The sequence below is a fragment of the Pararge aegeria genome, chromosome 10 (assembly GCF_905163445.1).
Source record: "Pararge aegeria chromosome 10, ilParAegt1.1, whole genome shotgun sequence".
In the NCBI taxonomy this organism is placed as follows: Eukaryota; Metazoa; Arthropoda; class Insecta; order Lepidoptera; family Nymphalidae; genus Pararge; species Pararge aegeria.
The window spans coordinates 738,923-748,688 of NC_053189.1; positions in this window are offsets into that span (position 1 = coordinate 738,923).

The window sequence follows — 9,766 nt, forward strand, 5'->3', positions numbered from 1 at the left end:
TGTTTTTCTGTGTCTCGATGTTTATCTGTATTTAATAAGTATTTATGTACTTATTTCATAAAATTATTCAACAGTCATCACAGTACCGTTACAGCTACGCTTACTTTTGGGTAAGATATATGTATCGTCGTAGTATATTTATTTATTTCTTATCACTAGTATTTGCAGTAAACTAAAGACATTTAGAATAGTGTCTAAAGATGCTGTAGACACTAATAATATGTCTCATTAGACTTTTGGAGCATAGGAACACGTATAGGTATTTGGGCTTTAAAGATTAATATTACAAGATAGTGATCAAAACTGGGTCCGACAGTTTTACATGTTTTCCGAGGCACGGGGGTGGACTACGACGCCCAATCTCCAAATTCCGGGTGATTTTGAGATAGTAGAGTTGGTATTTCGATACATAAACTATAGGTGCCTATTAGGTTTACTTAAATATTTGTTTAGAAATTTAAATTATACTATTTTTTATAGTTAAAATTGAATGTGATATAACCTATAATATATATACTTACGCCTATAATTGATTATTATAATGGCACTAGACAGAATTTGTAATTCTAACACAAAATAAATTTTTTTTTTGAATGTTGTTACAATTAATTGCTGGTGTGTCTTATGAATAAATAAATAAATAAACATCCAACGATACTCGAAAATGACTGCATATATGTGAGCTTACACATATTATATTTGCTATAGGTGCCCTTTTTTCATTACTTTTTAGGCCAATGCTCACGAAAACAAACCATTTGCAAATAAATGGGGCGGTCGAAACGATGCGACTGAGTTACAGTGTTACATTGAATATGCTTATAAGCGGCAGTTAGAAGTTATGTATGTTAACATTCGAGTGTATGCTTATAGGGCGACCATGCTGTACCTACTACCAACTATTGTCTGATTTAAATGCTAGCGTGAGAAAATAGCGAGGTGCTTGGCTTGTGCAATCTAATTTACCGAAATCACAGATATAAAAATGTTACTTTTAAGGGTTGCGTGTTATTGTTCAGTTATTTGCAAATCTCGTTCGATGTTTTCCTGTGCTCAAAAGTATCTCTTTGGCGGTAGTGGGTTATGTTAATTTTATACATTGGTTTTTTAAACATATTATAGGTAGGTATCCACGCTTCATAAGTGTCTGTGATAGGTCTACTAGAAAGCTAGCTATGTGCTAAATTTGGATCATAATATATTAAGCTTAATCTTTCCACTTGCAAACTAAATAGAGGATACAAACAAATTTGCTTCGATTTTCACTTTACTACCAACCATACATTTAGCGACGTCTAGGCGTTAATTTTTTCTTATAGTAAAACAACAAAAAATAAAGACCGAGCAGATGGTACACCTGATGGTAAAATTAAATAAACATCTCCTACAAACACTTCCCAGAATACAAGGAACACTTCATGCAACCTGTCGCCCTGTGTCATCAACCAGCACGGCTAGCATGGGCAAGATACACTTATATACCCGGGGAAAGGATATAAATTTATCTTCTCTCACAGCTTTATCAACGCTCAGAGCACTGCCTCAAAAGTGGAAATAATGTCCAAATAATACATGTGTAATAATAAACGAGGGTAATCTATCCTATTCCATATTTCCGTGCTTTAGCAGGTGGACACGTTAATTATATCCACTATCAGGGAATCGGGGGGATACGATTTTTGTCTCCTGCCCGTGCTAGCCCTGCTGAGGCGTGGATTTTAAGCTTCATAGGGTCTTCAATTTGAGCAAGCTACCTTCAGGAGTCACTCAGCGGGCGATGGGGAGAGCTATGTTAGGAGTATCGTATATAGAAATGAGGGAGATCCGTAGAAGAACTAGAGTTACCGACATAGCTCAGCGAGTCGCGAAGCTGAAGTGGCAATGGGCGCGGCACATAGCTCGGTGAACCGATGGACGTTGGGGTCTTAAGGTGTTGGAATGGCGACCCCGCACCGGTAAACGCAGCGTAGATCGGCCCCCAACGAGGTGGACAGATGACATCAGGCGAGAAGCTGGGAGCCGTTGGAGGCAAGCGGCCCAGGACCGTGCATTGTGGAACTCCCTACAAAAGACCTATGAAGATGATTATGATGATAATGATGACCTTGAGGAGTAATTTAACTCAGGACATCTAAAGGTTACCATTAGATTCTGGTCTTTTTAATTTTCAAAGCACCTGATTTGTTTGTAAATTTAATGTTTCAACACACCTAAGTTTGCCACGGAAATAATTTGCACACAGTTTTAGCTCATGTTAAACAACATTTACTTTAATTAATAAACATCCTGAAATTTGTTGAAAAAGTCACATTGCTATCTTTTTTAAATGTTCATATTAAAAAGTTTAGGTCGGCCCCGATTTCAAGTGCCCTTTGGACCACTTCGTTTATTATTAGGGGCGCGTAATGCGTAAAACAATGCGAATAGAAACTATATTGCAAGTAAAACCGCGGGGTATAGCTAATTATAAATATAATTAAAACTATAAAGGGAAAGTGTCAAAAACCTACGCATTGTGCGTTCCCTAACCCATTGATGCGGGTAGACGAGTCAACGAACCTCTTAAAACTACGTCACTACTAGAATCACACTGTTCCAGGATATCTATCCGTGTTTTATTTATCTGTTGACTCGTTTATCTGTTTGATCGGATTTTATGGAACCGCCATCAGGGTTTTTTTTATTACCTCTTACTTATTCATACATTCCTGGTACTTTAATGTAGTGATCATAACAAATTAATTAAGTAATTAGCGATTAAATGTTCCTGTGCGATGTCGCGTAGAAACCGAACGAAAAAAAAAGAAATTTTCGTAGAACTCGAAGCTCTTCTTCATAGTTTGTTTTCAAAAATAAAAAAAAAAATCAAAATTCAAAATTCATTTATTTCAAGTAGGCCTAATACAAGCACTTTTGAAACGTCAAGTCTGTCTGTGTGTAGTGACTCTATCACCGGTTCGGAAGGCAGATTCTACCGAGAAGAAGCCGGCAAGAAACTCAGCAGTTGCTCTTTTCCAACATCAAAAATTTACATTTTACATTTTAACATTCGTTTTTCTATCTTGTGAGACATGAAAGCGGAGCCGGATGCTTCCAAGCAACCTTGTCCTTAATAAACTCATCAATTGTATAATAACTGTGTTTTAACACATTCTTTAAACTTATGCATTGGTAGGTCCAAAATTACCTTAGGAATCATATTATAAAAGCGTATACTCAATCCCACAAATGACTTCTGCACCTTTCGCTGACGATATGCAGATGTCACTAATTTATGACCATTTCTTGTAAGTCGACTGTTTATATCCACTTTTGGTTTATAAATACTAATATGTTGTCTTACAAATACTATATTGTTATAAATATATTGAGAGGCTACCGTAAGTATACCTATTTCTTTAAATTTTTCACGGAGGGATTCACGTGATTTAAGTTTATATATTGACCGTACAGCTCTTTTCTGCAATATGAATATATTTTCAATATCAGCAGCTTTGCCCCATAATAAGATCCCGTAAGACATCACACTATGAAAGTACGCAAAGTAAACAAGTCTTGCTGTTTCGACGTCAGTAATCTGTCTAATTTTCCTGACGGCGTAGGCAGCCGAGCTTAGTTTACCTGCTAGTGTATCTATATGGGTACCCCACTGAAGCTTACAATCCAAGGTCATGCCCAGAAAAACTGTGGAATCTTCCATTTTTAGTGATTCTCCATTTATTATTATATTTTTATTAACTTTCTTTACATTTGGTAAAATAAATTCCACACACTTAGTTTTTTTTGCATTTAAAAGTAAATTATTGACAGTAAACCAGTGCGACACAGGCCTTTTTTTACTGGCCTTACCGGCACAATAGTAGATTCTGTCTTTCGATAGGAGGTACTGGGCTCAATACCCGTTTGGATAAATTAATGATTTTAAAATTAGCACTGGATATTTTCCGTCTTTGCTAGGATAGAAGGCCAATTGGCGCTGTGGTCAGTGACCCTGCACTCTGAATCCGAAGCTTTGGGTTCGATTCCCACCACGCGAAAATGTTTGTGTGATGAACATGAATGCTTTTTAGTGTCTGAGTGTTCATCTGTATATTATAAGTATTTATGTATATCATTCCTTAATATTCATCAGTGTACACACAATACTACGCTTACTTTGGGGCTAGTAATGGAATGAAAGAAAATGTTTATTATATCCTTTACTTGTGATGGAAATCCTTGAATCCTTAATTGATAACAGGCGGGGCTAGCATATGATGCTATTGATGATGAAGCGGTAATACGAGACATTAAGTGCATGCCCATAAAACGGTTTAGGGCTAGTAAAAATTAATGGTCGATAATGCGCCCCGCCCCGTCCTTAATCTATGGTTACTTTTTAGGTTAACGTCGCTTTTATGGAGCTTTTTGTGAAAAAAGTCTACCCGTTTTTAGACGAAGGTTGTCAATGGGAACCTATTAATAAGCCTTCTCTGTCCGTCCTTCCGGCTGTATCTTATGTGTATGATGATGATGATTGTGTTATTACCGCAATCCGATGGACGTCCACTACTGGATATAAGTATTTTTAGAGAGTTCCAAGTTCCACGGTGCTCCTTGGGTCCACCGGCTCCCTGCGACTCCTTTAATGTCATCTGTCCACCTCGTTGGGTGTCTACCAACGCTGAGTTTACATATGCTAGGTCACCATTCTAGCACCTTGGGACTCCAAAGTATTTACGCCATGGTAAATAGAGAGCTATGCTCTCTCTATCGCCCGTTGTTTGACACTGAGCTCTCTTATGAGATATTGTATGAAACTTCCATAAAAGAACAGGTTCCAGTAAGGTAAATCGAAATATAAAAGTTTGATTGCTTCTTTTTGCCTACTATGTTCAAATGCTTAATTGACTTGCTTTTTGCCCTTATGTTTTGTTACAAGAATTACAAAAAAAAATCTTTTTATAAAAACTTGCAACTTATAACCCCAAGATGCCTTAAAGTACCTTTAGTTTATTATAAAACTAGGAACATTAAACATACTTTTCTGTTGAATTTCCATTTGGGGAGCGTCGCCACAGTCATCAGTGCAGACGAGCGCAAAATACTGTCTCAGGCGGCCATTGTTTTCCCTATCTTCCGATTGATACTTTAAATAAAGAAAACAGCGTCGCCAAAATAACAAGATGTCTCACCGCGTTTCCAATCTAAACTTGTAATATTTGTTAATAGTCCAAGATCACGCCGCGGAAATTCCTGTAGCAGTTTTGCGCTTTATCATGGTTGGAGTAGAATCAGTGCTCGTCATTTTTACTTGTTAGACCAGAGTAGCAAAATATAATTAAAGGCTAAGATTTAAAATATACCTATAATATTAAACAATACAATTGTAAGTTCTTTTAAAACATCAAGGCTAAACTGTTGCTAAATAATTGTTTATTCATAGCAATTATTTAGCACATAATTTAATAAAATACGAAAATCCTGCTCCAATTAGAAATTTAGAACAACTGTAGTTCACGCTTCTGTATTTAAAGATTTCTATTGTCACACAAAAAATTTATCATAACCAATACAATCATAAAAATAATTTACGTCACAATAACATGCGAAATTTTACACGTAACAATAAGTTTATGCAGAACAATGATTTTAAGTGGGCCTAAAGGTATGCAAATTTTAACATAAAAAAAATTATATAAGTTCAATTTTATGTCCAATGCTTACATTGAATTTTGTAATGTAGACGATTTTAATAATTTTATTATTTTTAATAGTGTGCTTACTTCTAGAAGGAGTTTTATATGCATTTTAAATTTTAAAAAAGGATTACGATTTTAATGACAAAACGGTATATTTAGAATTTGGTTTATGTCTAAAGTTAATTGCTTCAAACATACATCACTAAGGAAAGTTGCAGTCCCTCCAATAGTGAAGCCAAAGTCCTAACCACCAGGCTATCACCGCTTCAAACTAATACTTGCCCAAGAGTGACTTTTATACAAAATTGGTACGCATTTTGCACTCGTATGATTTCTACACTGGAGCTTGTACTACGATATTCGTAAAGTTCAATGATCGGGCAAAATGGATATCAGCGTCGTAAAGTTTGAGGAACAGTGGTTAAGAAGTCTTTACTTATAAAGAAACAAGTTGCTAATGGATTTTTTATGAAATAAAAACTTTCATAGTTTGTTTACTTTTTTATTACTTTTAAATTTGTATATATTAAAATAACTTAAAGTGTGTAAGTAATTAGAAAAGTAAATAAATAAAAAGAAATGTATAATTCATGTAGACCTTATCACAGGTACTTATGAAGCGTTCATACATATAATATGCTACCATTAATATTAGGTGATGGTGATAACTACTTCGTTGCCAAAAGCGCCCTGTATAATTTTGCGCCTGACATAATTCTCTGGTGGCGCGCAACCGGGCTAGGCCGCGCCACCAGAGAATTATGTCTACCCATTATTTTGTCAACCTTCATAGAAAAAATACGAGTAATGGCTAGATATAATTTTCTCGTGGTGCGCATGTTAGCCCTTCTGGTTTAAGAAGAAGAAGAAGTGCCCACAAGAAACTTAGCCGGGTTATCGATGTCGAAATATATAGTAAATTAAAATTACCATTTACCACTACCACGGAAGTCCGCGTAATGAGCAGTTTGGTCTTCCCAATATTTCTGTATGGTACAGAAACATGGACAGTACGCTTGAAAGACCGTCGCAGAATCGACGCACTAGAAATGTGGTGCTGGCGGCGACTATTGCGGATCCCTTGGACAGCTTTTCGGACTAAGGTGTCGATCCTGGAGGAACTAAAAATCAAAGAGAGGTTATCGTCGACTGTGCAGATATGAATCCTCAAGTTATTTGACGCATAACTAGGAATAAACACTCCATCGAACGACTCGATCACCCACGCGTTGGACAGATATAATAAAAGCTGCAACACAAACCTCCTTAGTCCAATGTTCCCGAAACGCTGAAGACCGTAAAAATTCGTAGTTTTCCCTCTACTTTACCCATAGGTATAGTTAGAGCAATTGGTGTCGCTCAGATATTCGAAGGTTTTCTGCTTGATGATTAACTCCCGGTTTCTGGTGACGTTCTGGAGTACTCTTACGTTGAAAACTTTCTATGTCCAGTTAATCCGGAGCATTCTGAGGCAGCATGGGTATCACATATTAGTCATAATAACTGAGATCGACGGCTTAAGGAGGAACTACTTTTTTTGTAAAAGATTTGCATGTCTACATTTATTTATTTATTTCTTATTCTTTTTATTTTTTGTTGTCTGTATTACTTTAAGTTTTGCGTGCGATAAAATCCGTCACGCTGGCCACTGGCTGGTTTCTTCTTCTTAATGTGCTGAAGTAATGGTGGGTCGACACCTGAGTATATTTAACCAAAGAACAAAATATTATAAATTCTTGGGCTGACCGGAATATCAAGCCTTGTGATAGGTAGTTAAACATTCTTACCATTAAACTAATAAGGCACTTTGGGTTAATGATTAGAAATAAGTTTATCTAAATCTGATGTTACAACATTACCAATTTTTGATCTTATATGGCTAAGCCAGTTAAGCGCAAGAGCAGACATTTAACTAACGTTTAAGACTCCGGTTCACTCGTTTGATAATAATTATCTGGTAACGACAATGACGCGTCAGAACTTTTGTGCTGAGAAGGCTTAACATTATACTTCTGCACTTAATGGCTCTACCTCTTTAAGCAAAAAACGATTAGTCCTTCATTATTAAAAGGTGATTTAAGCTTTTGAAAGTTTTTCAAAATAATCTTTTACTATCTACTCCATTGACCAAAAAAAAAACAGAACGGAATATTTAGACTGTTTTAAAGTCAACGAACGATAAAGATGTGTTTTTGCCCAAAGCTTACTCAATGCTGGGCAAGTGGGTAAGTTATTGTTTAGATTGCCAATTTGATTTTTATTATTCTTTATTATAAAGGAAATATTACACATTTTGAGAAAATTTCTTTTAATACCTATTACGGTTTATAAGATACGAGAAGTGTTAGTATTTGGGCCCCGTTGGCTTTCTTCGGGTACAGAACCCCAGTGATATTAGGCTTTTCAACGGAAATAGTTCATCACATTTTAGTTGTACATGATCTTAACGTTAATTCAGAGGGAAGCATATTCGAGGCTTATTTACAGTTATGGCTCACCCTTTATCTAAAGCGGTGAAAGCCTAGTGGGTAAGACTTCAGCCTGACTTTCCGAGTCTGGCTGAAGAAGAGAGACTTTGTCCGAGTTAAGGAACTATCCTAGCTAGATTTTATCTATGTTAACCAGCCCTCTCCCCCTTAAATATACATAAACAGATTGAAATTGAGACATTGCTATTAAGTCGTTTTAGTTTTAACAAATAAAAAAAGAAATTTAAGTACTTGTAGTGTGTGTGTGAGTGTGTGTGTGTGTGTGTGTGTGTGTGTGTGTGTGTGTGTGTGTGTGTGTGTGTGTGTGTGTATGTCAAAGTCAAAATCAGTATGTCGTACATTACATGAGAATTACACGGTAGTGAGATGACGGGAGGTGAGGATGATATGTGTGTGCAAGTATCTGTAGGTGAAGTCACTTTATTTATACACTGAATGAGCGGTAAGTTATGATAGCAAAACCGTTTTGTTAAGGCAAATTTAGGGGTAAGCAAGCTACAAATTTTATTTTTGCGGCGATTTTCCATGCCATCCATCTTTCATGATAATAACAGTTTTTACGAAGCAGACATAACATGGACTATTTATAAGTAATCCAGTCACAACGAGTCTTACAAATAAATATCATTATTATATATTTAACCATTATTTCTATCATATCAGAGCAACCCTTATTTATTTGTGGGAAAAGTATTATTTAGGAGCACCACCTTCAAAAGTAGACCAAATGGAAACGATACGCTTAAAAGGGCGATAACCCTATGGAACGATATAGCGAACGTATGTCAAAAAGAGAAAAAAATGTGAATAAAGTTGTGGGCAAACCGTGTAGCGATTGATGATTTTGTGATACTTTTTATAAGTTTTATGCGTTTTTAAAACAACACTGAAAGGTGTAGAATAGGGAATTAAAGTTGTGACAGCTGTCCTGTAGCGATAGCAGACATGAAAGTTTGTGCAGGATAAATTTACGAATTTCAAATTGTTCGCGAACGCAGTCGTTAAACATAACCTACAAGTTATCTAGTGGTTATCATGTTTTAGTACAGGCTACGAAGTTTTAGGTTCGAAACTTAAGTGGGGCCAAGATTTTTAAGGTATTGAATTTTTCCATCAAGAATTCTGATTTATGCAATCAGTTAAAAAAAAAAAGTTTAATAGTTATTTTGATGCAGATATTCTGCTTGGAAGAACTTTTATTTTTATTTATCTTAAGGAACTCTCTACTTGTGCAAGCGGTACTAGCCTAGCCTTGTGGCTTTGGCCCTTCCTTTCAGGTAGACAAAGTTCGATTCCCAGGACGCACCTCTAATTTTTCGGAGTGATGTGCATTTTTAAATTTAGCAATTATGTCATTTGCTCTGACGTTGATGGAAAACATCGTGAGAAAACCTGCATGCCTGAAAGTTCTCCATAATTTTCTCAAAGGCGTGAATTCTACCAATCCGCAGCGTGGCGGACTACGGCTTAAACCCTTCTCATTCGAAGAGACCCGAGCCCTGTATTGTGCCAACAATCCCTATCCCTATCCCTATCCCTACTAATATTATAAATGTCAAAGTATGTTTGTTTGTTACGTTTTTACACAAAAACTAC